A 23748-nucleotide genomic window follows, 5' to 3' on the forward strand; every position below is an offset into this window, starting at 1 on the left:
CAACTGAAAAACTGCAACAGCAGCATTCAAAGAATATTTTAAGATGTTAAAGTATATCAGTGCCCTTGTAGATCCAGTACTACTAGGAAACTGGTACTGATTCGTTTCATATTAAAATTCAATCTGAGGAAAAAAAAAACCAAAACCCAAAAAACACTCATACTATTCCTCCACCTCCCACAGATATACTGCACATTGTGACCAAGACTGCACTTTTCATTAGTACTTTTTGCATAGATTACAGGTTTTGATAATTAGTCATTTGAACAAGCATTAAAACCAAATGCACAAAACAGCTATGCAATGTGCGCATCTGACAGTAACAAATTCCTAGTGATCATTCACTCATATCCACTCAGATCATACACTCATATCATTCATTCATATCTGAAAGATACTTTAAGTTACTTTAGCTTTTTCCATGACTAGCAAAAAGTGTTTAGTCCAAACTGCTAAAAATTTTAGTTGGTCTCCCTAAGGAATGCTGAAACTGGTAATGAAGAAGCCTTAACGTTCACAGGATACAAAGCTAAACTCCTCTCAGTATAGAGTTTAGGTGCCTTGCCCTTTCCTTTATTTCTGAAACAAACACCAGAAGCTTTTAAAGAAAATGTAAATACAGTTCCCCCTCCCAACACACACACGGTGCCATTTTTATCCACATGAACAATTAAAAGCCACACTCATGTTTAATGAGATATATATACAAAGGCAAAACACCACAGAACAAAACCCAGAATCCATTTCAAAGTGAACACTTTTGTTAGAAAATATAAGCTTTAAAAGTTGCTTATAAGAAAAGTTTTCATCCTTGACACAAAAAGATCAATGATACATTTAACTCGCCTTTTCTCAGCTTCCCTCCCATACAGTAATTCTCAATTGATTTAATATTGCATGGGTGACCAGTTGTCTGGGGAAAAAAAGAAACCCACACCAAACAAATATCTATTGTGATATATAGCAGTATTTTTTAAAAGTAGCTTTTCATAGCAGTAGAAAATAAATATGGACCCATTCCTATATTAATAAATAAAGCTGTGATCCATGTAAACATAAATGCAGGGCATGAATTAGGATCAGTCTAATAACCCAGGCAGATCTCTCATACATCTGCAAGGTTGGCGTTTTTCCTCTGAATGTCCTTCATTTTAAGAGATCAACGCCAAAAAGCAAGCTCCCCCCTAATAGAACTGACAAAAAAAAAATTAAAAATTAACAGGAGGAAATGTTATTGTTCAGGGGGGAAAAAAAACAAACCCCAACATACAAAAAAACAACCAATACTTAAAGATTACACACATAATTTCTGCCTCAGGTGTTCTGATCTTGGAAGTATCTTTTCTCATCTTTTTCTCTATTGCTCTGAACCATTAATTTCTTAGTCATTACTTCAGCCATTATGCTGCTAACGTAACTTAGAAGTATTTAAGGAAAAAAATAACATTGGTTTTCCAACAATGGGGCTTCACAGTAAGGAGGGCACAAGCAATACAACTCTCAGTCTGACATGCTTTCAGATTGATTAATCCTTTGCAAGATTAACATGTCTTTGTATTTAACTTTCAGAGTAAAACTTTGGTTTGTAAGCATAAACCAAGTCTTGGTTTATATACTACTTGGCTGTAGTAGGCTGTACTTTGGGCTTCGGTTAGTAGGTATTTGTGACCGAAACTACCTGCATCTTTGGCTGCTCTGTGCCTGCTCTTCCCTGTTGATTAGAACACCTCCAGGCTACTTTTCCTAACCAATTTTTTGGAAGATCACTTTGGTTTGTCCTCAACACAGATCATTCCCGTGTCAGTCACCCATTTCTTCCCACATGAAATTTCTATCAAGTTCAAATGCAGAGCTCTGTAAGTTTCCCTACAAAACCTGAATTCCTTCATTAGAAAAAAAAGGAGCACTGAATACTCTGCTTGTATCTAAAAGAGCACAAAGGGATATAGAATCCAAATCCTTCCCTTTCCCAAAGCAAATAAAGCAATCTCAGCTAAAAAGAAAAATGCAGCAGGTGTTTCCAAGCACTCAATAAGAATTTTTTAAAATTTTAGTTAAGTTCTGCTGCTAAGTTTATACAGATTCACAAAATAGTTTATAAAACTGCAAAAACAGCTATGAAAGGAAAAGGCAAGCAAGGAAAGTACACAAATTTTGCATGTACATTTTGTACAAGTTTTGCTAACAAAGCACCAGAAGTATGTCATACAGTAAAAGCTCCACTTTTTTTTTAGTATAATAATTTATAATTTTTATCTTATAATCAAAATTGATAAATATTGAGAGGCAGTCACTCAATGTTTTAAATGTGTTCTCTTAACATTATGAAGACTATTAAAGCTGAAGTGATATTTAAGATGTTCTCATTTTTTAATTTGGTAAATTCAAATGCATTACTAGAAATAAAAAGCATACTGAACACTGCTTTCTTATATCTGATTATATCAGAATCACATTATATGACACTCTTGTCACGCTTAGACTTCTTGTTTCTTCACCATAATGTTAAATTCTTTATAGCAGAATCCTCCACAGAAAGATTAAGAAAAATAGATCTTTAAAACAGACCTTGGATTGCAGAAGTGGGGCTATGAGTTTACATGTGTATTGACATTACACAGACAAGACACTTTGGACAAGCATTTTTTTTTTCCCCAAGCCTTTCAATCAACTGTACATACATTCTCAGACACGTGCCTATTTGCATTCTGAACTTGCTCATGCTTGAATTGTTTCAAGTACGGCTGAAAGCCCCAAACTGTGTTTACAGTTGCCTGGAACTCATCCACTTTACAGCAAGGATGAAAAAGTTACTCAAATGTCAGCAATCTACCAAATGCCCTTCCCACACAAGTTCTCAAGGATTAAACAAAAGTGACTGGGAATCTCAGCACAAAGAATTACTGGCTCTGTCCTACCTCAGTTGCATGTAGTAAGTGAAGCAACACTGAGGACACCACCACTGAGAACATACCAGTCTTTAAACCAACCTCAGTTTTGCTGAAAAGGACCACTGACTGAGATTAGGTTATTCAAGTAACTGACGGGAGCCACTAGTTACGCAGGCTAACTGTACAGTTCAGACATACCACAGTTACTGTTAAAATACTGTTGCAAAATACCAGCTAGATTATCTGTACAGTTAGACAGAATAGCATGCAGTGATCCAGCTAATTCAAGAGTTAGGTATTCTCTTCATTCACTCAGGGCAGCTTTAAACTAATAAATGTAGTTGATTAAATGTGGGCTCTGTGCCACAACCAGCAATGCCACCGGGAAGTCAATACTGCAATTCTAAAAGCCTGGGCATGGAAATAATGTACAGATTGGAGAGGGGGTGGGCGGCAGGGAAGAGGGGCAATAGCACTAAGGAAGGTTTGGAAAGGGCCTCGAGATATTTTTCTGTAAGAAGATAGAACAAATGGTTCTCCCTTATATTTTAAAATAAAGTACACCTGGGAATAGTTGAACATACATTTCTGCAATATGAACCAAGTCTTTTAGTTACAAATTGCCTGGACAGCTCTACTAATTTCATATGCACCAGTATTTGCAAAAAAAGCCTGCATAAAAAGGCAAATAAAAACTGAATGTAATTAGAAATTACAGATTGTATACAAGCTAAATTATTTAGACTATGTCAAAAATTTACTATCCTGATTGCCTCCAAAGAGAAATTATGCTCCATTTTAACTCTATCTTACATTATCTTACTAAATACATCTATGAAATTACAGGGGGTTGGGTGGGGTTTTATTTAACAAAGTACCATAACAGATTTTTTGTTTCAGAAAAGAAAAAAACCAAAAACGACCACCAGTTGCAAGATAACATCACAGACTTGATTTACATTAGGTCTGGGTTATTCACAACAGATCTGTAGTTGTGTGGAAAGGCAAATGCTATTTGAAGAGAGGCAAATATCAAGATCTAAAGTTCTAAACTGAGGAAAGGGCTTTCCCCCTGCAAAGTAAATATCCATGGAGACTGACTAAAGTAAGAGCTTAAGGTAAACATACACTTCTGATAAAGCAAACACTGAAACAACTGTAGGTATCATATCAATTTCATGGATTTTTTCAAAAAAACAAAAAGCAAATTCTAGTAGCAGTGAAGCAATACAAGCACTGAGCTCAGCTGTGATAAGTTTCCCTTCCTCCAGGAAAGACCCAGGGACCTCAGAAGAAAGAATGGGGCAGGGTAAGGACGAAGGGAAAGATAACCAGAAAAAGTTTTTTATACCTTTAGTTTCTCCTTTAAGTGAATAAAGTCCTACAACAAAAGGATGAAGTACATAATCTGTGGAAGGTAACACAAAACCAGAAGATATTTACTATTTTAATAGAAAAACTTATACACATGCCCAACATACCAAATTAATAACCAAAAAATTATTTTGTGAATTACATCAATAGTAATGTTAGCTTATCATCCTTCTACTGTTATAGTTTTCAGGGCCTTCTAGCCTTTCATTATTTTATCCAACATTCCAGTGTAATGAGACGCACTGTGCAAGGCCAGACTGCGTGACAACTAAATGCTACCCCAGCTCAACATAATCTCATAATTATTCAAGAGCATCATAATAATCTTTCACAGCTAAAAACTCACTAAATTAAAAATTAAGTATGAGTTGAATACCTTCTTCTCAGACACCAGTTCCTCACTTATACAGAAAAACACCTCGCTGACTCATAAATGTTATAACAAATCTTGGTCCAAAACAACAACAACAAAAGAAGTAGTAAGAAGCTAAGCTTCTGAAGGCTATCTGTGTCTTGCATATAAGCATTAACTGTAAGAGGAAGAATTCCTAGGGAAGCCAAAGAAGTCTTAATTAAAAGATTGGAAGCTCAGATTAGTGAAAGAAAGCAGTGCAAGTCAAATACACAAAAACATTCACTATATAGTAAATGGTAAAATGCTTTCTTACCCAAAGTTCCCATCCTAATTAGCAATTCCTAAAACAATCCCGTGCAGAGATGATTAGAGCAGGCAAAGATGCAACACAGTCACTGAGGCTAGAAGGGACCTCTTGAAACCATTTAGTTCAACCTCCCTGCTCAAGCAGCGTCAGCTGTAGCAGGCTGCCCAGGACCACATCAGTTGGGTTTTGAGCATCCCCACAGATACACACTCCACAGCCTCTCTCTGCAACCTGTTCCAGTGTTTGACCACCCTCACAGTAAAAAAAAAAAAAGAGTTTTCTTGTGTTCGGATAGAGATTCATGTGTTTTAATTTGGCCTCACTGCCCCTTGGGCTGTGACTGGGCACTAATGAGAAGATTCTGGTGTCCTCTTCATTCCCTCCCACCAGTGTACAGATACACATTGATAGGATCCCCCACAAAGCTTTCTGTTCTCCAGGCTGAACAGTCCCAGGTTCCTCATATCTTTCTTTATATGAAATACAAGAAAGTACATGTAAAAAAAATTCAAGAAGAGATCTTGTATTGCTAGCTCACTTTTGGTTACAAGTATCCTCTCTCCTAGATAGAGCAGGTAGGGGAAAGGGGCAGAGGGGGGGAAGCTGCAATGATTTTACCCAAGATGGCAAACTCCAAAGAATAAAAAGAAACCAGAAGAATGGTTTGGGATCTCCACCTTGAGCCACTTAGTAATTTTAAAATTAAAACCTACTTACAGTCTGAAGTGTACATTTACCCTGCTTACTAACTTGCATACCTCTCTACAGCAAACATTTAGGAATGTGACATGCAAAATATCGTGAATATGGTTTCTATTACAGGAAAAGATAAGCAGGGAGACTGGGGAGAAGGGAAGAAGGAATTCCATCTTTTGCACACCAGAAGAAAAGCTGAGATCTTTAGTTCTAACAGAAGACAACCAGTCAGCAATAATGATATATTTAGGAAATAATCCACACTGAATCAAGGGGGAGGAGGTGTTGTTTGTTTATTTTTTAACAGATTACATTACTGAGGAATAAGGTGTGGGAAGTGATGTGACCAGAAAGTATGTGGGGGCCAGAAGCAGAGAAAAACAGGGAAGATAAAACCACCATAAGAACCATAAGAATAAGCAGAGGACCAGAGAAAGACATCCTCATAGGAACCAATGTAGGCATGAGGGGGTGAGAGGGAAGTGGTGGTTTTTTGATTTTAAAAGTACCTAAGTTGACAATTGGCAAACTGATAAAAGCAAGGATACAGTTATGATCCTCACATTTAGCTAGGAGGTTAAGAGATTTGTAAAGACCAGTTTCTGAGGAAAACAAGCTAAAAACTGAGCTGAAAAGAGTCTGGGACAAACTCTGAGACAATTAGTATAACGGCTAATGTTAGATGAAAAAGAGGAGAGAAAACTGACGTGGTGGGGTAGAGGTTTTACAGACTGAAAACCCAAAGCAATTTTATTGTAGAATCAGCCAGAAAAAAAAGGAATCTCATATAAAAATCAATAAGAGAAGGCATAGCATAAAACAAGTGCGATGGGTTAAAGAAGCAGCAGGTACAATATTTCTACCTGCAACCAAAGTAATAGCTGCAAGGGAGTAAAAAAATCACATATTTTTCCTGACAGGTAAGAAATAGATGAAAAACAAAAATCAGTAAGAACATTTGCTAACAGAACTGGCAACAAAGAGGGTTTAAGAAGTAAAAGAGTTGACAAAAATACCAGCTGTTATTGCAGATGTGAGATTCAATTAAACCTGAGAAGTAGAATTGTTCACCTAAGACAATGGCAAAGCCAAGGGAGAAGAAAATTGCTCTGTACTGGAGGAAGTTTGCCTACTCGCAGGATTTCCACCTGAGATACTCCACAGTGCAAGAGAAGGAGTAAGGGAAGCAGGTGTTCTTCTGTAAGGGGAATGCTGAACTCACACAAGTTGATCACTGATCATACTTCAGTTATCAAAGCATTGCTTTTGAAAAATTAAAAATTCTCCTACAAGTATAAATAGCCAGATCAAGAGTTTGAAACAGAGTTTTAAAATGATAGGTTTGTGTTTCAGGGTTGTCAAGTCACTTTTGAACTAGGTGCTGACAGTTTTAGAAAATACACCTGGACAATATTGTATTTAAGATCAGATAATCACAAACATTAGACATTTCAGCGCTGTGATTCAGACGGTCATACATCTGCATATGTGGTATCGTATGTAGTACTTCTATACAGCTGAACCCCAGTGTTATACTGTTACAGCATTCTTGCTGTTTTCTCCAGTTTTCACTACAATCAGATAGTAGATACAGCATTTTGTCACTGGCAATGCTGAAAATCTGCTCCCAGAAAAAATTAAATTAATTTCTATTGTGTGTCGGAACCATCAACTTGAAATTTAATAGGCTTTTTAGAAGTTATAATGACAAAAACATCCTGCTACACTTATTTCCTGGGCTACACTGTTAATTCCTGGTCTTTAAAAATCACATTGCCTATTTAAAATCTCCACATGAGAAACTGACAAAGAAAAAACACTTAATATACAAAGGAAACCAAAATTAGAGAAAAAAGGAAAAAAAAGAAAAAGAAAAAAACACCTCTGCCAGACATAAAATATGCAAACAAAAGTGAAAAGACTCTCTTACAGTTACAGCAGCAGTATTATTTGTGGTGACAGAGGAAAAAATATTTTCAAAATGTAAGACAATTTTACTGAAAATTTTCTTCAGAGCATACAGCAGTTCTGTAAAACAAAATAATTCCAGGTACTGTCCTGTAATTTAACATCACAAGGGCAGATCTTACTGGAATAGGTAAAAATAGCACTAGTGAACATGCCAAAGGAGAGTCTTTCCACTATATGGCCAGTGCTTAGATTGCAACATCAGCTGGCTCTCTTTTTATAACCTCTTGATTGCCAGTGAACAAGTTACACAGTCAACTTAAAAGGTTTGAGAAATCTAAGAGTAAGCTCTGGAACTGACTTCCAGCTGAAATCAATCCACTGTATCCCTCTGACACGAACACTTTGTTTCAGCATGCTATTATTGCCTGTGTAAGCTGCATACTTGCTTCTAAAGCATTTAACACAGATGAATGATGTAATTCAGAACACCGTTTATTTTTTGTTAAATGTCAGCATAAAATTAGAGCCTTGCACACTTTGTTGTTTCTTTTGGCTGCAACACACTCTGGAAGCTACTTAACTTACTACATTCGCTCACAGCCACACACGTGCCATGCTCCAATGAGCCCGTTTTGGCCCATTTCTGCAAACGCACCCCCTCAACTCCAACCACCCTGGAACAACCACCCCCTAGCACCTGAACTCTAGATCAGTTTTTTTCCGTGTTTCCACATAAAGATAACAACCGACACAATATGAACACTTAAAACTGTTAGACCAGTGATCAAACCAAGACAGAAATGTTTTGCTAGAAGAAATTCATGCTCCTTAGCCAGCAGCTTGACTTACAGATGACTGAAATTGCTTAGCTTTCTAATTAGAGACAAGGGAAACCAGTATCCTCCCATCTTCAACACCACAAACAGGCTTCTGCCTGCTCATGCCTATGGATTGGTACTGATTGGACATGGCTTTCAAAAGTTATTGGAGAGGGAGATAGGGAGGGAAAAGAAAGCTATAAAAAAGCAGGAGGACATCACTTGGCTTGCACAGTTACTGCTACATTTTTTCCCCTCAGCCTAAGAAAAACTGAATGATCATCAACATATTTAACTCTCCTTAAGTTTGAAAGTGCTGGCATAATCAAATATATGTTTCTTATTTGCACACAGTGGCCCCAGTACTCTGTGTCTATATGAAGAAATATACATAGGTCATATACATGCAAATTCAAAAGTAGAGAGTTTAGATGCATTTGCCATGCTTAATGCACGAGTTTTACAATACAGGTTTTAGAAAAAAACTGCATAAAATTACAAGCAGTGCACAAATCAAGAACTGATAATAATTATTTTAATGGGCTTATGAGATAGATTAGACCTAAGGGAATTCAAATTCTATCAGAAATTATCAAAATAAGGAAAATATTAACCTGGCAGCAATCGTGAAACTAACAATTGCTAGGTAAATTCTGAACTTCTGGAATTCTAAAAAAAGGTTTTATAGAATCTGAAGCTGGAGTTGTATCCTATGTTACAAATCTGAGCAACTTTGTGACACTTAGAACAAAGTTTCTAAAACAAAGTTTAAAAAAAACCAAGTTGTTACTGTATATCAAAATACACCTTTTCAACTGGAACCTAGAGAGGTAATTACAGGCTCTTTCATCTCCACATTAAGTTGAGTTAAAATCCACCTTGCTTTTTCTTTCAAAATAAATTTATAAAAACATTGTACTTTCTATGATAACCATTTGGGAATAATGTAACTAGCATTTTGGGGTTGCAATAAATTTTTTTAAAACCCTTAAAATATGATTAACTAGTATTTTTTCTTCCCAGCAACGCTGCCACCATTGAAGCTTCCAGTCTAATGGTCCTCCCTACATTTGCTGTATTACTTTGCAGGACTATTCCTCTGTGTTTCTACATTTCTTTTACAATTTCATACAAACAAAAGGGAGTATACGTTTCACCATGCTTCCTTCAGTTTCACCAAGAAATGTAAACTCTTATGTAAAATCTCGCACATAGTTTCTTTTACACAGGGAAAATTACAGAATAAAGAAAAAAGGATAATTTACTTGTTTCTCCAACAAGCTGTCGCAGTGGGGGAGACACAGTTCATCTCTTCCACAGGTAGTAAAAGAGTAAAGAGAGAGGAGTGCCTTTTGTTGTACACTAATAGACTGGAAAGACCACTCTAGAAAATATTGAATGCATGACCAGACTTTGAGCAAACACTGTTAAATGACTGAGAATAGAAGAAGAAAGTGGAATATGCAAAAACTAGCACAAATTACTGATAGAGTTGGCAGGGACATATACTGGAAGCAAATGACTAACAAAATAAAAGATATTACAGAAAAAGGAAGATTAGTCATATATTAAAGTTTCTGAATATATACCTAAATGTTAGCCCTGCAAAGGTACAAAGGCATTAAAGATACCTTTCTTCCAGTTGTGCGCTACCTTGCATCTCCCTCTTGCTAGTCTCTGCAGCTAGGTGTTCCCAAAACACTCATTTTCAAAACTCTATCTTGTTCTATAGTGAAAAAAATTATGTAACAGAAGACTATAATGGGGGCTCTGAGCCATTTTTTAAAGTCTAAACCTCTGAGCCAGCTTTAATTAATATGGTTAACCCCATGCCACACCCAGCTGCAAGTTAGTGAAGCAACCTCCCTCTAGCTTGTGAACTAAAAATATACAAGATGTCTCAACTGCTCTTAAGCGATACTACGTATTTCAATTGGAATGCAATATTAATTAACACCCTTTTGTCAGCTGTTTGTCAGAAATGACATATTTTAGGGTTAAACCAATAGCAAGTATGCAACGTAAGCTGAAATCTGAAATGAAGCAATGTAATGCAGTAGTAAGAGAAAACAGGCAGCACTACCGTAATCAACTCAGCATCTGCAGAGAGCCACAACACAGCAAGTGAAATGATTCCACAGAGCAATGAAACTGAGAACAACAACAACATAAAAAGGGGCTTATATCAGAAGAGCTGGAGATACAGGTCCCATTTGCAGATTTTCAGATACTGCAAAGAAAACAAGGCAGAGTCACTTACACACTCACCACATGCACAGATTATTTGCAAGGCAATTCTAAAACTCTTTTGCCTGAAGTTAAAACCAATCAGCTTTGATTTAACTGTGCTACTGCTCTGCTTCATTTATGCAAGCATGCAGGATACGTTTGGAACATGCATAGAAGAAATGGCAGAATACAGACACACCTGCAACTGCAAACAAATCCAATGACCCGCATTTGCCACCGTATTGTTCTACACGAATCCAGAGTTTTTCTACATTAAAATCTTAGCTCTAAAAAGCCTGTCATTCCCCATAAGCAAGCAAAAACTTCTGGAAAATATATAACTCAATCACATTGACTATGTCACTTAAAAACCTGAAAAAAGGATACTCACTTATGTAAACGTTGTATTTATTAATTACCAGTTATAATTCTTAGCTCTGAAGTCTACCAAGAAAATGCTTTACTCATTTACAAATGACTCAAGAACAGTGCTTTGTTTATCCTCACCTACTGTATGCATTGCAGCATTTCAGTACACAAGATGACCATATTCTATTAAACCATAAAAGGTCAGTACACACTGCTGCAATAAAATCAACTTTGTGTGAAACAGATGGCATTTATAGTACAAACACAATATTCAAGTCACTAAAGGAATAAATGTGCGCCAGCTGCTTTTCAAAGCAAAATCGTTGTTTACAAAAAAATAGCGTATGCAGCAAGAGCCAACAGAGCACTGAGAATTATTCACAGAACTTTGTCCAAAACAGAGTTTCTTTTCAGAAAAACTAGCAACATCACTAAATACATATCTGGATTACCCACACAGAATAAGTTGTACCTACTTTAGGCTGTCCCAAAACTCATGAGTTAATGCATGCTCATTGCTAAAAATACCTTGTTAATTTGTCATAAAGCTAGCATTTTTACCTGATTTCCTAGTGTTGTATCAACTCCTCTTTCAATTAATTGTTAGAGCTCACAACATGTTTCCACAACCTTATTCAATACACAATGGATATATTTCATACCAGAAAATACTCAAGGGTTTTGCATAAGCAATTACACAAAATCAATCAAATTTGGTACAATGCAGATATAAACACGCCTGCTCGTTCACAAATTAAACTTATATGAAACTTACTGAAATCGTGCTTAAATTACCATGCTTGAAATTTTAGTTAAGTCACAAATTTTAATCTTGCTTTGTCTATTCTTGTTACTTCCCCAAATAAAGATAATTCTGACTTACGCAATTTGATGTTTTCACAAGAAATAGAACACTGACTTCTATTTCTCTTCACACAGTTACACAGTCTTTAGATTTCTGCATTTTTAAGTTAGAAGATGGTCCAGGAACTTATTTCTTACAAAACAATCACCCTTCTCAATTATTCATTTGTTTCAAGCTGAATTTGCATGGAAGTTTTGGAAATTCTACTGCACAAAAACATGTTATCATTGTTCCCTAGGCAACTGGTCTTATGTGATCATGCCACCCAGCTGTCCTTCTGCTTCTCCTCCAGCAACTTGTGGACATACTAGCTTATTTCAACTAAACACTGGTAGAGGCATCAAGAATACAATATTCCCACAGGCTATGGAAATAGGAAGCAAAAGCATGGAAGAATCCTTCGCTCTCCCAGCATCTTCATCGGTGAGGGCACCACAGCACAAACCTTTGGCATGCTAGCTGCAGCAGCACATCACCACGTGACAAAACCAAACCAAGAAAAAACCTCTTGCCTAGCTGGCAGGCCAAGAAGGTAGACAAGCAACATAATAGAGGGAGAGGAGGAGGAAAAAAAAAAACCTGGAAGGTGTTTAAGTAAGGCAATAGTGAAGACGGGAAAGCAAGAGTTGCTAAAGGTATTAAAAAGGTGTGGCAAAGGGACTGACTGTGTCATGGAAGAGAAAGACAGTATGTTTGCAGCAGAGATGATCAGAGACCCAAATACAAGCCTGTATTGAACTAGACTTTGTTAGTTTATTTGCTCTCGTAACTTTATTAGAAATAAAAAAATAATTCAAACATTCTGTATCCATAACACAAAAGTGAATTTATCAGCATGACTCCTGCATTTGAAACTAACTGATTGAAGACTTATTTATACATAGTAATTTGAACCAGCTTTTGGTTCCCATCTCCTACAGTAGTTTTAGAACCAACAGCTCTCATCATCTCAATTTAATTTGTCTTCAAAGACAGAAAACAAGGAAAACTTGTTTTTTCCTCAACTCCTGGTTTCCCAAGAGCAAAGGAGCCAAATATATAAACTAGAGGGAGGAGGGGAGTACATGTCCCAGAAGAAACTAGTGCTGATTTAGCATACCAAGAAGTGCTGACCAATGATTTCCGTGGGTCATGTTTGTGGTTTATAAAATATGAGTTATTTTAATAAGTTGTAGTAAGTTCAGGCCCTGAGACAGCAGTAACTTCGTATGTAATTTGAATAAACTTTGTTGTTGTTAAAGAATAAAAAATGGAAAATTATAGGTAAACACCAAAGGCATTCAACTGAAACAAAATAAAGTTTTACATCTACTTTGGAAAAAAATAGATCTGCTACTTCCAGATTTTCTTTCAAAGCAGGTTAGTCAGCAGTGTTGCACAATAAGTTGTCCAGTCCTGAAGATATTAAGTATGGCAACAAACCGTACGAAAAACACATTCCAGATTTCTGAAAGCACCACTGCTCCAACCCAAGTAAGCTAGTTCACTTCTGATTTAATAATCTAAGATTAAATTGCTTACCCTATTAATCAGTCATCCATTTAATGAACATTCATACAGATCCATACTTTTTTTATGATTAATTGTAGCCTTAGGGTTCACCTACAGAAATTTTTCTTTAAGGCAAACTAAATTAAAGCCACTTCCATTCTGAATGGGTGTCCACTGAACAGATTTAACCGAACTGCCTGAAATTGACTCTCACATTCACCAATTCAATCTTTTCTTCTGCACCAACACTGCAGACACATCCTAAAGGATAAGCATGTCCATTCAAATTAAATCTTAGTTCTACACAATGCAGTGACCTTTTAGGCAACATTTGGAGCAAAGTTCTTCAGAAGCATTAAAATAAAAGACAATTTAAAGTAATAAGTGCTTTGTACAAAACTATTTTCAGATATTTTAAGTTGGCTTTGGTTTTGGAAGAGTCTTAGTTTTACTCCATTACAGACCCTTCTGGTTTTACATACATACCTACGACAACCTACAATTGCATCTGGAATGCACACTGTGCTGTAGCAATTCCACTACAACTAGTTTTGAGATCTCATTGTCCCAGGTAAGGTCCCTGCGTTTACAGATGTCACTTAAAGGCTAAGAAGGAAAAAAAAAAAAAAATCTACACAAGTTACTTAGCCTGACGTAGGCCAGACGAACAATGGACAAGAGACGTGCTGCCGTTAGCACGGGCAGGTTATTTGTGTGTGCATTTAGATTGTAGATAAAAAGAGTCCAGAAACAGTGCAATCCTCAAGCCCTGGCTCTGGAGTAACACCATTTGTACATGGCAAAGTTGTACCAGTTCAGAAAAAAATGAGGAAACTAAAGAATCTTACTCCAGTTTTCAAGTGCCTTTTTTTTAAACTGAATCTAAGTCGGGGAAAAAAAGAAGAAGAAGAAAAAAAAGTCAAGCAAGCAGTTCAAACTGAGGAATGCCTAAGCAGAATGCATTCAGTTATGCTAATACAGCTTAAACGCATCTTCCGTTCTCGGTTCATTAGACAGTAGATCAAAGTAACAGAAAGGTTAGGGAGTCCCCGCTGGAAGCACAGGAGGGACAAAGCTGCCAGCAGCGAAGCGCAGACCCGAGGAGGCCGGGCAAGCGGAGCCACCGCTGGGCATCCCGCCCCTCCCTCCCCGCCACCGGGGCACCGTTCCAGGTGCTGCCGGGCGCCCGTTGCTCATCCCGCCCGCTGGCCGCCGCAGCACCGGGCCGGGCCGGGCGGAGCGGAGCCCCAGCCCCCGGGCACACCCGCCTCGGCCGCGCATTCCCCCCCCCCCCACGCCAGCCCCCCGGGGCGGGCGGCGGCGGCTCCGTCCCCGGGGCTCCGCGCTGGCACTGACAGGCGGCGGCCGCGGCGCACCTTCCCCTCCCACCTGACCCGCCGCAGCCGCCACGGGCCTCAGACCACCCGCCCCGGGCTTTTTGGCACCTTCCCCGGCTCCCGGGTCCGGGCCGCCGCGCACCTCCCCTCCCGAGGCGGGAGCCCCCGCCCGGGCCCCGCGGCGGACAGGGACGCCGGCCCCGGCGGCGGAGGGGGAGCGCCGAGGGCTCCGCGATGAGCCGCGACCCCGCAGGTACGGAGAAGGCCGATTCCTCCTCCTTCCTCCCCCGGTCCCTGTCAGGGGCCGAGCGGCCGCCCTTGCCTCGCCCTGGTTTCCCCTCACGGCCGAGGCGGCGGCCGGGTCAGCGCGCCCGGGGCTGAGCCGCCGCTGGGAGCCAGCCGGCGCCGCTCCAGGCGCCAGCACCGAGGAAGAGCGAGCCGGGGAGAAAGGGGAGCCCTTCTGTCCCTCGCTCCCTGCCGCGTCCTCTGCCGCTCACCAGCCCGACGCCGCTCCTACCTATGTCACTCCCTCCCGGCGGCTCCCTGCAGGCTCTCGTCCCGCTCGGTGCCGTTCGTTTCGTTCCTCATCTAAAATGGCGGCCTCACACTCAGCGAGACATTTATCCTCCGCCCATCGACCTCTCGGCACTCGGCTCCTTCCCTCTCGCCTTCTTTTCCCGTCCTCCTCCTCCCCGCCTCTCGGCCTGACCGCGGAGCGCCGAGCTGTCGATAGAACCCGCTCCGCCCCGCGCCCCCGCCCCCTCTGCCGGCCGCCATTTTGGAGCGGCGGCGGCAGCGGTTGAGGCGGCAGCCGAGGGAGGTGAGGCGAGGCGAGGCCTTGCCCGCCGCCGCGGCTGCGTCTGCTCCTCCGCCCCTTCTTGGGTCAGCCGGCTCTGGGGGTGGGTGATGAGCCCTGCCGCTGCGTCGGGGGAGCCGGAGCGGGCCCTGCCGGGGCGACCGAGCCGCCTCCCCTCAGTCCTCCAGAGGCGCCCGCAGCGCTGCCGCCAGCCTGGCGTTACAGCCGCCTCCGTGCAGCCCCGCGCCCCCCGCTCAGCTCAGCTCAGCTCAGCTCAGCCCAGCCCAACTCTCTTGCTTGCTCGACACTTAATTAAACGGGGCCGTTCGGCAGTCGGTTAGCTCACGGGTGCGTGTGTGCGCACCGGCGGGGCCCCGCGGGCAGGGCCGCCCCCTCCCCGGGCCGACACCTGCCTCAGCCGCGCTGCGAGCGCAGAGCCCGTAAGTCTTACCTGTTCAAAAGCAAACCCTGTTTCTGAAGGGAACAGGCAGAAATTCCCAAGGGGCGGTACGGGCTGAGAGGGGTGGGGTGTGAACTGCTGGGAAAGGTAGCTGGGGAGACATTAAAAAAAAAAAAAAAATAGCGTGCAACCTCTTTTCCTGGAGGAGACAGGGAACAGCTGCCAGACAGCAATCCCCTGTATGTAACTCGGCACAGCCTCCATGTAAGAGTAAAGATACTGAAGGACTCTGCTGGCTGTTAAGTTGCTGCCAGTGCACCACAAACCAACCTATTTTAGGTCAGGCTTTGAGAATGTACAGCACTGCCCGTTAAATGGTAAACAGTTAATTTATCATCCCAAAACAAAACTTCTAAGGATAGCTATTGCAAAATAAAACATTTCTCCTAGAACTGTTTTTAAAGAGCATACACGTTTGTGTTTATAGTCACATAAGTGACGTTAATTGTTAATTAAATGAGCACTTCTCTAAAAAGAGCCTCCAGCAAAATTCTCTCAGCCTTATTTGGGATTTCTATACAGAAGAAAGTTCATTCTGATATAAACCAAGGTTTGAGTTCAGCTAAAGAAACATTAAGCTCATCGAGGCATACTGAGGGCAAGAAAAAAAAGCAGCACTGTTGGGCTTGCCTCTCCTAAGTACCAAATAAGAAAAAAAAAACATACAAAGTTTTTAGCTGCTGGTGCTCTCCAGGAAGAGGTATTGTTGCCAAGTAATAGGAGATTGAAATGGGCATGGCAACCAGGAGCTCTAGAAGGCCAAAACAGAAATTTCCATGTCTCTAGAATACTGTGATTCAGTACTTTATTCTCACATGTTCTAGAATTTATCCACTTATTCCAGTGTAATAATGCCTTCAATTTAGAGGATATTGCTAAAAGAAAGATTTAACTAAACTTTTGTAGCACTCTTTTGTGAGACAAATCACGTGGAGATTTCAACTTTTCTATTGGGAAAAGTGCTTATTCTCTTCTTTTTCTCTTCCCCATTGCCATGGCTCAGACCTACCAAAAAAAACCCAGAAAAAGAAATCCAGACCAAGATGGTGTCTAGCAAAGACAAAATTTTTAAATGTGACTCATTCTTTCCAAATTCTTAAAGAGTAGCTTTCCTCTTAAATGTCACATTTAAACTGAAGGAGTCTTCTGATGCACATACACAGTTTACATGACTTTAACAGGAGTCATATCTCTTTATCTGACTGCAAGAGTTGGCCCAGGAGAAACAAATAAACTCAGAGCAGTGTGTACAATAAATATTCACATGGCTTAAAACTAAGCATATCCATGTAATATGGTAGACAGTAGTACAGATTTTTGCAAAATATGCAAAAGGAGCTTGAAACATTTAATATAAAATATAAGTAAGAACATGCCATGAGAAGCTTAAAAAGAGAAAGGGAAAGAAAATAGGGATAACCACCTCAAGAAGAGGTGGTTTTGACAGAAGACCTTTCATAAAGTTTTAAAATTCTTTTGAAAGAGTAGAAGGATCAAGGATTGTAGTCATGGAACAAATGAACACATGGAGGAAAGCAAGCCAAATTTCAGATAGTTAAACAATGTGGCACATGCAAAGAAATACAATAATTACAAGAAAAAGAAAAGCAAACAAGGAAACCAAGCAAAGAAACTCAAACATTACAGCGCTAAAGTAAAAGGGAAACAAAAATTGAACAAACTTTCCAAAATAAACTGAAAATTATTAGCATTCTTCCTGATGTTGTTCTATTTTATGTTTGTGTTTAGTGGTTGGGTTTACAATATGTTTAACATGTGAATGTCCAGGTATTAGACATTCATTTGTCCAGCCATATAATCAAATCTTACATTTTCACCATCTGAAGTGTTTTCTACCTCTATAAAAAGCAGCCTGAGGAGTGATTAGAAAGAGAATGAGAACCAGTGCCACTAGAGTTTAGAGCAGGCTGAGTTAGTGACAATAATTGTTATCTTGAGATATTAGGCAAATCTGTCTAGTGTTTGGAGAATTGGGAACTCCCTTTTATCCAGTGAGTGTGTCGCACAGGCAAAGCCATCTCAGCTTCACAGACTTCAGTTTCCTCATAGTTAAAAATGGGATAGATGATTCTAAGTGGCCGTCTTTGAGAAGAGTTTTACTCTTGACTGCTGAAAAGAAGTGTGTAAAAGTTAAACCTATTACTTATTTGTTTTGGTTCAGTTTGCTATGTGCAATATTCATGTATTCCCAGTCTACTTAAGTGCGATTACTTGGGGAGTCTCAAAAAATATAAAATGTTTTAAGTGGTATCATATAACCTCAACTGTATCTTTAGTACATAAAATACCTGTAAGCCTCAGAAGAATGAGTAGCAAGAATTAGCAGTGTAATGATGGCTGGGAAAAAGAAGAAATGTATATACACATTTTATTATGGAATTTTGGGTATCACATCTTACTCCCTTACTTCTCAAGCCAAGGACTGCTGTAGACAAACTTTGCCATTTTATCCAGGGTTATTCAATCTGAGCCACATTCAGAGCATTGTACTTCTGCATGTTATTTTGATATATGCTATAAATTATTCTCTTATTACCCCATAAATTTATTTTTTTTTTTTGAGTAAGAGAACACTGCTTAGGAAAAATTTAAGTCAAGTTAGAAACAAAAGAAGTCCAATGTACAGAGGCCATGAAGAAGGTGGCCTTGAACAAGTCAAGCAATAGCAACCTAAAAGCTAAGTACTCCAGATAAGGAATATGTTATTTGTATGATGATGCATAAACTATTTTTATTTTATAGTTCAGCTGATAGACTTTATTATTTCCCCATGTCACTGACTTGATCAAAGAAGAGGGGTGGGAATGTAATTTATAGTTTGTTTTTTTTCATGCATTGTAGAATTTAAATTGCATACATTACTTCAGAACAACAGGACATCTTATATATGAAGCTGTTAACAAAGCAGTGAACTTGTTTTGCTGGAATGGAAATGGTAGCACAGTCTGTTCACATTAATTATTTTTTTTATTTTATCCTGGACAAACTCTTAACTTTTTATGTTATCCATATACAACTAAATGTGGTTGCTACTGGGCTGGCTACGCTGCATGCCTTTCTCCACTCTGTTCAGCATCTCTTCAGCCAAATAGTGAAGCTAAATCTTGGGGGTCTTTCTCTTCCGTATGAAAATAACACTGACTTCCCATAGGTGCAACACAAAAGACACCTCCTTCCAAAAGCTTTGGTCTTTATCATCAGTCATAGATTAAGCATGTGGTGACTTCCATTGCTTCCCTGGAAAGGCTGGATTCTGGAAGCAGATCCATTTAAGTAATTACTACACTCAGAAAACTCAGGGGAAGTCAGTCAGGCTATGAGACAGGGTTGTGTAGGCTTGTGTATCTGCAGGTTCTAACCCCCAAGGATCTCCTTCAGTAAATCTTCATCTCGGTGTAAAGTCAAGTCATGTACTTCATGATACAGAATGGACTGTCTGATACAAACCTCATAGATACTGAAGTGTGAAGTAAGAACAGCATATATTTTTAAATTCACTTTAGTTTATTTACTTCCAGGGTCAAGCCAATTTAAGTGCTTTAAGACAGTTACCAAGAGCTGTCATGCAAAGTTTCTTTTGTTAAGTTTTACAGACGCACACACCTTGTGAGACACACTGCCTGAGGTAAATATGTTGTGCCATAGTTGCCTCCACAATACTGCAAACAAGTTCTGCCTTATGTGTCGACCACTTCATTCTGTATATAAATTTAAGTTAGTATCTTCATTTTTTCCTTTCTTTCTTCTTTTTTACTGCTTTAACACTTTGATTTAAGAGACATGTTTATCTAAAAAACATACAATTCCTTGTAATGTCAAGGACTATTATCCTCTGCAGATTTGTATATTCTTCCAGAATCAATTCCATCTCTAATACTAAAATCCATTTATTAGGTATTCGTACTTACATGGTTCTTGGGTTGTCCTTATATAAACTTAACAATAAAAATATTTGATGTAAACATCAATTGCAATAGATTTTCAATACAAGTTTGTGTGGGAACAGTTCAGAGTAAAATTGAAACAGATTTTTGTTAAGCCTTGCAGTAATATATAAATTATTCTGAGAGCAGCTCTATAAACAGTAAATAATAATCCCTTACCGAAAAAAAGTTGTATTAGCCTTTCTTCACTGATAATCTTACACAAAACACTCTTAAAGTTCTCAACAAACTCTCTACCAGTTTTCAGTCCTCCATATGCTCCTACTGTAATTTATGGTATTATAGATATCCAGTGTCTCTGGGCTTGTTATGTGGAGTGCAGCAGAGAATTTCTGGTTCTCCAATTTCAGTGCAATGCAATTTGCTTCTAGGAAAATTCGGAGGCACTGCACTACCCCATCCAGTTCTCTCAGACTCTTCTCCAGACAGGGTGAGTTAAGTTGCTTTCCTGAACTTTAGCGACTCATTTGCAGTACTTATTACCAAGATTTAATTTTCTTCTAGTGTGAAAAGAAGTTGTGACACATAAGAAAACTGGTCATAACTTGGAAACCTGAGATGTAAAGCGCAGGTCCTGCTTACAGACAATTGTCCCTGCTGCATGACTCAGCCCATGTCCATTGACTCATTTGCTGTTATAGACCTTGGCTACCCATTTGTTTGCAAATGCAGTATAAGCTGACGGAAGAAAAAAAATAAAAATATCACTAAAGCCATGTGGTTTCAAAGTGATCACTGTTAAATTGTGTCTGACAGGTGTTGTTATATTTTATTAGGTAACCATAGCTGTGTTTTTTTCTCTGTAGTTGGAAATGTATTGGAGGGATAGCAGTTAGATTCCCAATAGAAGGATTGAGAATCTGGGTAACATTTTCATCACAGACAGAACTTGGGAAGCTTCAAAGGAAGCAGAAGACAAACGTACTAAGTCAATTGGTATACCACCGTATACTGAGAATATCAAAGCATGAAAATGATTTTAGAATAATGTTCTATAAATTTAAGGTGGAGATGCTGAACTGATGGGTGCCACCTGCACAGTGAATAAATACTCAGTCTGAATAAGCATTATTGGAGCTCCAATGGGGAAGGGGGGGAAACCCTAGGCTTTAATTTGTGGCTATTTGAACAGTCATTCCTACTTCATAGACAATAAATACAGCACTTTGATTTATACACGTATTCTATTTTTGAAACCTAACCAGACTGGTTTATTGGGTTTATTTTGACTTTCTGAAAAAGTCTAACCACAATAAAATCTATTTAGAGCTAGGTACTACAGTTTAAAAATAACAAAGCATAAGTAGCTCTTTCCTGACAAACATTTTTAGAACCTGGCCTGAATATATAATTGTTCAGCTGCAGAAGGTTTTTTTATTTCACCTGATACAGAGATACATAAAGAGACTGATCATCTGATTTGGCATGACCTCAAGCTATGCGTTATTTTTTCTGTGCATGGACAATTTCTAGTATGTGGTAACTGAACTGCATTCAATACTTAGTTTCTCTACAAGTTATTCGTTGTAATAACGTACATTAGGATGACAGCAGAATTTCAGTTTTCTATGAAGAATCACAGGTATTGAATCAGTAGCGATAGGGCAAAATAGGAAGATGTGTGTACGGGCACATATGTGTCTGAGTGTGTGTGTGTATATATATGTTCAAAACTTATGGAGGGATGATAGCCAAGAAAAAAATTATAAGCTTCCCTTTATCTTTTCATAAATCCTATTTGTTGTGATTCTTCATTAAAAAGCCAAACTACTTCTTTTATAGTTTTGATGAGGAACCTATTCTTGTTGTATGTTTGTACTGCATACAGAAACACTCAACATATGCTCTTTTTGACAGCACACTCAGCTTTTATCAAAGGTAGATTCTAGGAGACAAGGGAATCAAAAGCAGTCTAGCCAGTGTATCTATCCAAGCTGCTCTCCAGCACTCTGGATAAAGCCAGACTAATTAGAATATAGGTATAAGGTTATAAATACCTGGCACCATTCAAAGGTTCAATGTATCTAGCAAGAAGACAAAAGTCCATTTTAGCCATGTGCATACATTCAGGTACTAAGAGAAACGGAATCTCATTTACTGGATTCTGTTGTAAAAAGCTATGCAAATTAAGAAGAAAAAAAAGGTATTTGGCTTTCAGCACAAGCCTATTTATCCATTGTCTTTCAAGTTCACCTCAAACATTCAGATAAACAAAGATAGGTGATCAAAGGCACATATTACCTTTGGCAATATACCCATGTTTTAGCTGGCTTTTGATACTTTGTACCTCGATGTCATATATAACAAATTGTGCTTAGAAGGGTATGAAAATTTAAAATTATGTTGTAAGCACATAACTTCAGAAACAGTATACTAATGTGACAACAGTGAAAGATTTTTATTATTAAGCTGATTAAGCTTGGTAGCTGTACAAGTATAAGTTCATAACATAATCTTTCTAAAGCATGCTGGTACGTAGTATTTCAGTGCTAAACTACGGTCCTTTGGTGAAAATTTCAGTATATGCTAATAGACCACATCTCTGTTACAGGTATCAGCATTATTCTTGTCAGCAGCAGAACGCATCAGCAGATTTCACCATGTGAAGCTCTGTAAGATGATACACCAGTGGAGGTATGGTATTTTTAAAAAAAATGCATATGTATATAGCTAATTTAGTCTCTGATTATAAAGGTAGGGAATGTTTTTGTCAGATGTTTCATGTCATTTGTTAAGGCTTTTTTGCTGTTGTTACAAATTCATTTCTATTAGAAATGGACAGTGGTAATCGGATTGATTATATGCATCAGGATATGCTTTTCCTCCAGTGGAAAAGTCAATTTAATTATGTTTAAAGCTTCTAATACAAGATGATGTTCATTTTGGTCTTATTTTCGTAAGAGCTTTTTTTTAATTTCTTTTTGCAAGATAATAAAAACCCAAAACAATGCTATGAGCAAAACAACTAAATTACTTGAACAGTAATTAGCAAAGACATCAGGTCAAAGGAATGCAAACATACAAGTCTATTGCTATGCCTCACTGCAAAACTCTAGTGTGCTGCGTTAGTAGATTTGTTAAATCTTTCAGCAATTGCAGAGAAATGAGTATCAACATGTCTGGTTGTACCTGAGTATTTTTAATACTTTTAAGATGTATATCTAATACCCAGATGTGTTTAGATTGATTTATTCAGATGTTCCTTAACTTCACATTTATTTCTGTTGGAGACAGAAGCTTTCTATCAGCAACAAATTATGTAAGCCTTTCTTCTGCATTTCACCTAAACGGAACAGTGACATAAGAATTTAAGTAACTGCTAAAACATTATTGCTGAGACATCAGTTTTATTTGATAGTAAGGCTGAATAAAAAAAAAAAAAAGCAAAATCTTTTGGGGGGACTAAATCCCTGTTTTTCATAAAGTAAGCATTGCTGGCATCTTTGTGAGTTAGAGTAACCTGATTCTATGTTCACACACTAACTTTCAGACTGGAAATGAGAAAAAGGGTATTTTTTTTCCCTAACACATATAAAGTTGAATGGAGGGAAAGGAATAACAAGTTCTTGTTGCCAGTATATTTCCTTATAATTCCTACTTGGGTTTGACAACTTCAACATACCACCATTTTAATTCTTTTATATAAGCCATGCTATTACAGAGTATTACTTGTAGTGTAATAGGGTCAGTGGTGCTTTATGATGGTTCTGTAATTGAAGTAAAGTTAAATCTTTCCTGGGGCAAGTAGGGTGAAACTCAAAAACATTATTGCTATCTGAGGAGGATCAATTGCTGAGACATCTCCCCAGGACATACTTGACAGATACACCTCTTTTAAGACTGTCTTTTGAAAATAAACTAAGGTGGATTTTTTCCTCCTCTTG

At 38.7% G+C, this 23748-nt stretch overlaps 1 protein-coding gene and 1 long non-coding RNA gene across 12 annotated transcripts in view; one reads left to right on the plus strand and one right to left on the minus strand.

Moving 5' to 3' along the window:
- Positions 1 to 23748, minus strand: part of RAF1 (Raf-1 proto-oncogene, serine/threonine kinase) — an 80014-nt gene that overhangs the window by 30589 nt on the left and 25677 nt on the right. For 4 of the 7 annotated variants that reach the window (XM_069769796.1, XM_069769795.1, XM_069769794.1 and 1 more), the window contains exon 1: positions 15161 to 15316. The exons of 2 other annotated variants lie outside the window; for them this stretch is intronic. The gene's annotated coding sequence lies outside the window, so the exon portion shown is untranslated. Of the gene's footprint in view, positions 1 to 15160; positions 15317 to 15890; positions 15911 to 23748 lie in introns of those variants that run through there. One more of the 7 variants, XM_069769792.1, reaches the window with a different exon arrangement.
- LOC138681818 (uncharacterized) overlaps positions 14062 to 23748 on the plus strand; it is a 67196-nt gene continuing 57509 nt past the window's right edge. For 3 of the 5 annotated variants that reach the window (XR_011322015.1, XR_011322017.1, XR_011322018.1), the window contains exons 1-2: positions 14062 to 14896; positions 22416 to 22498. This is a non-coding gene — a long non-coding RNA (uncharacterized lncRNA). Of the gene's footprint in view, positions 14897 to 15473; positions 15880 to 19965; positions 20295 to 22415; positions 22499 to 23748 lie in introns of those variants that run through there. The other 2 variants (XR_011322016.1, XR_011322019.1) reach the window with 2 other exon arrangements.

The sequence above is a fragment of the Haliaeetus albicilla genome, chromosome 24 (assembly GCF_947461875.1).
Source record: "Haliaeetus albicilla chromosome 24, bHalAlb1.1, whole genome shotgun sequence".
NCBI classification, from domain to species: Eukaryota; Metazoa; Chordata; class Aves; order Accipitriformes; family Accipitridae; genus Haliaeetus; species Haliaeetus albicilla.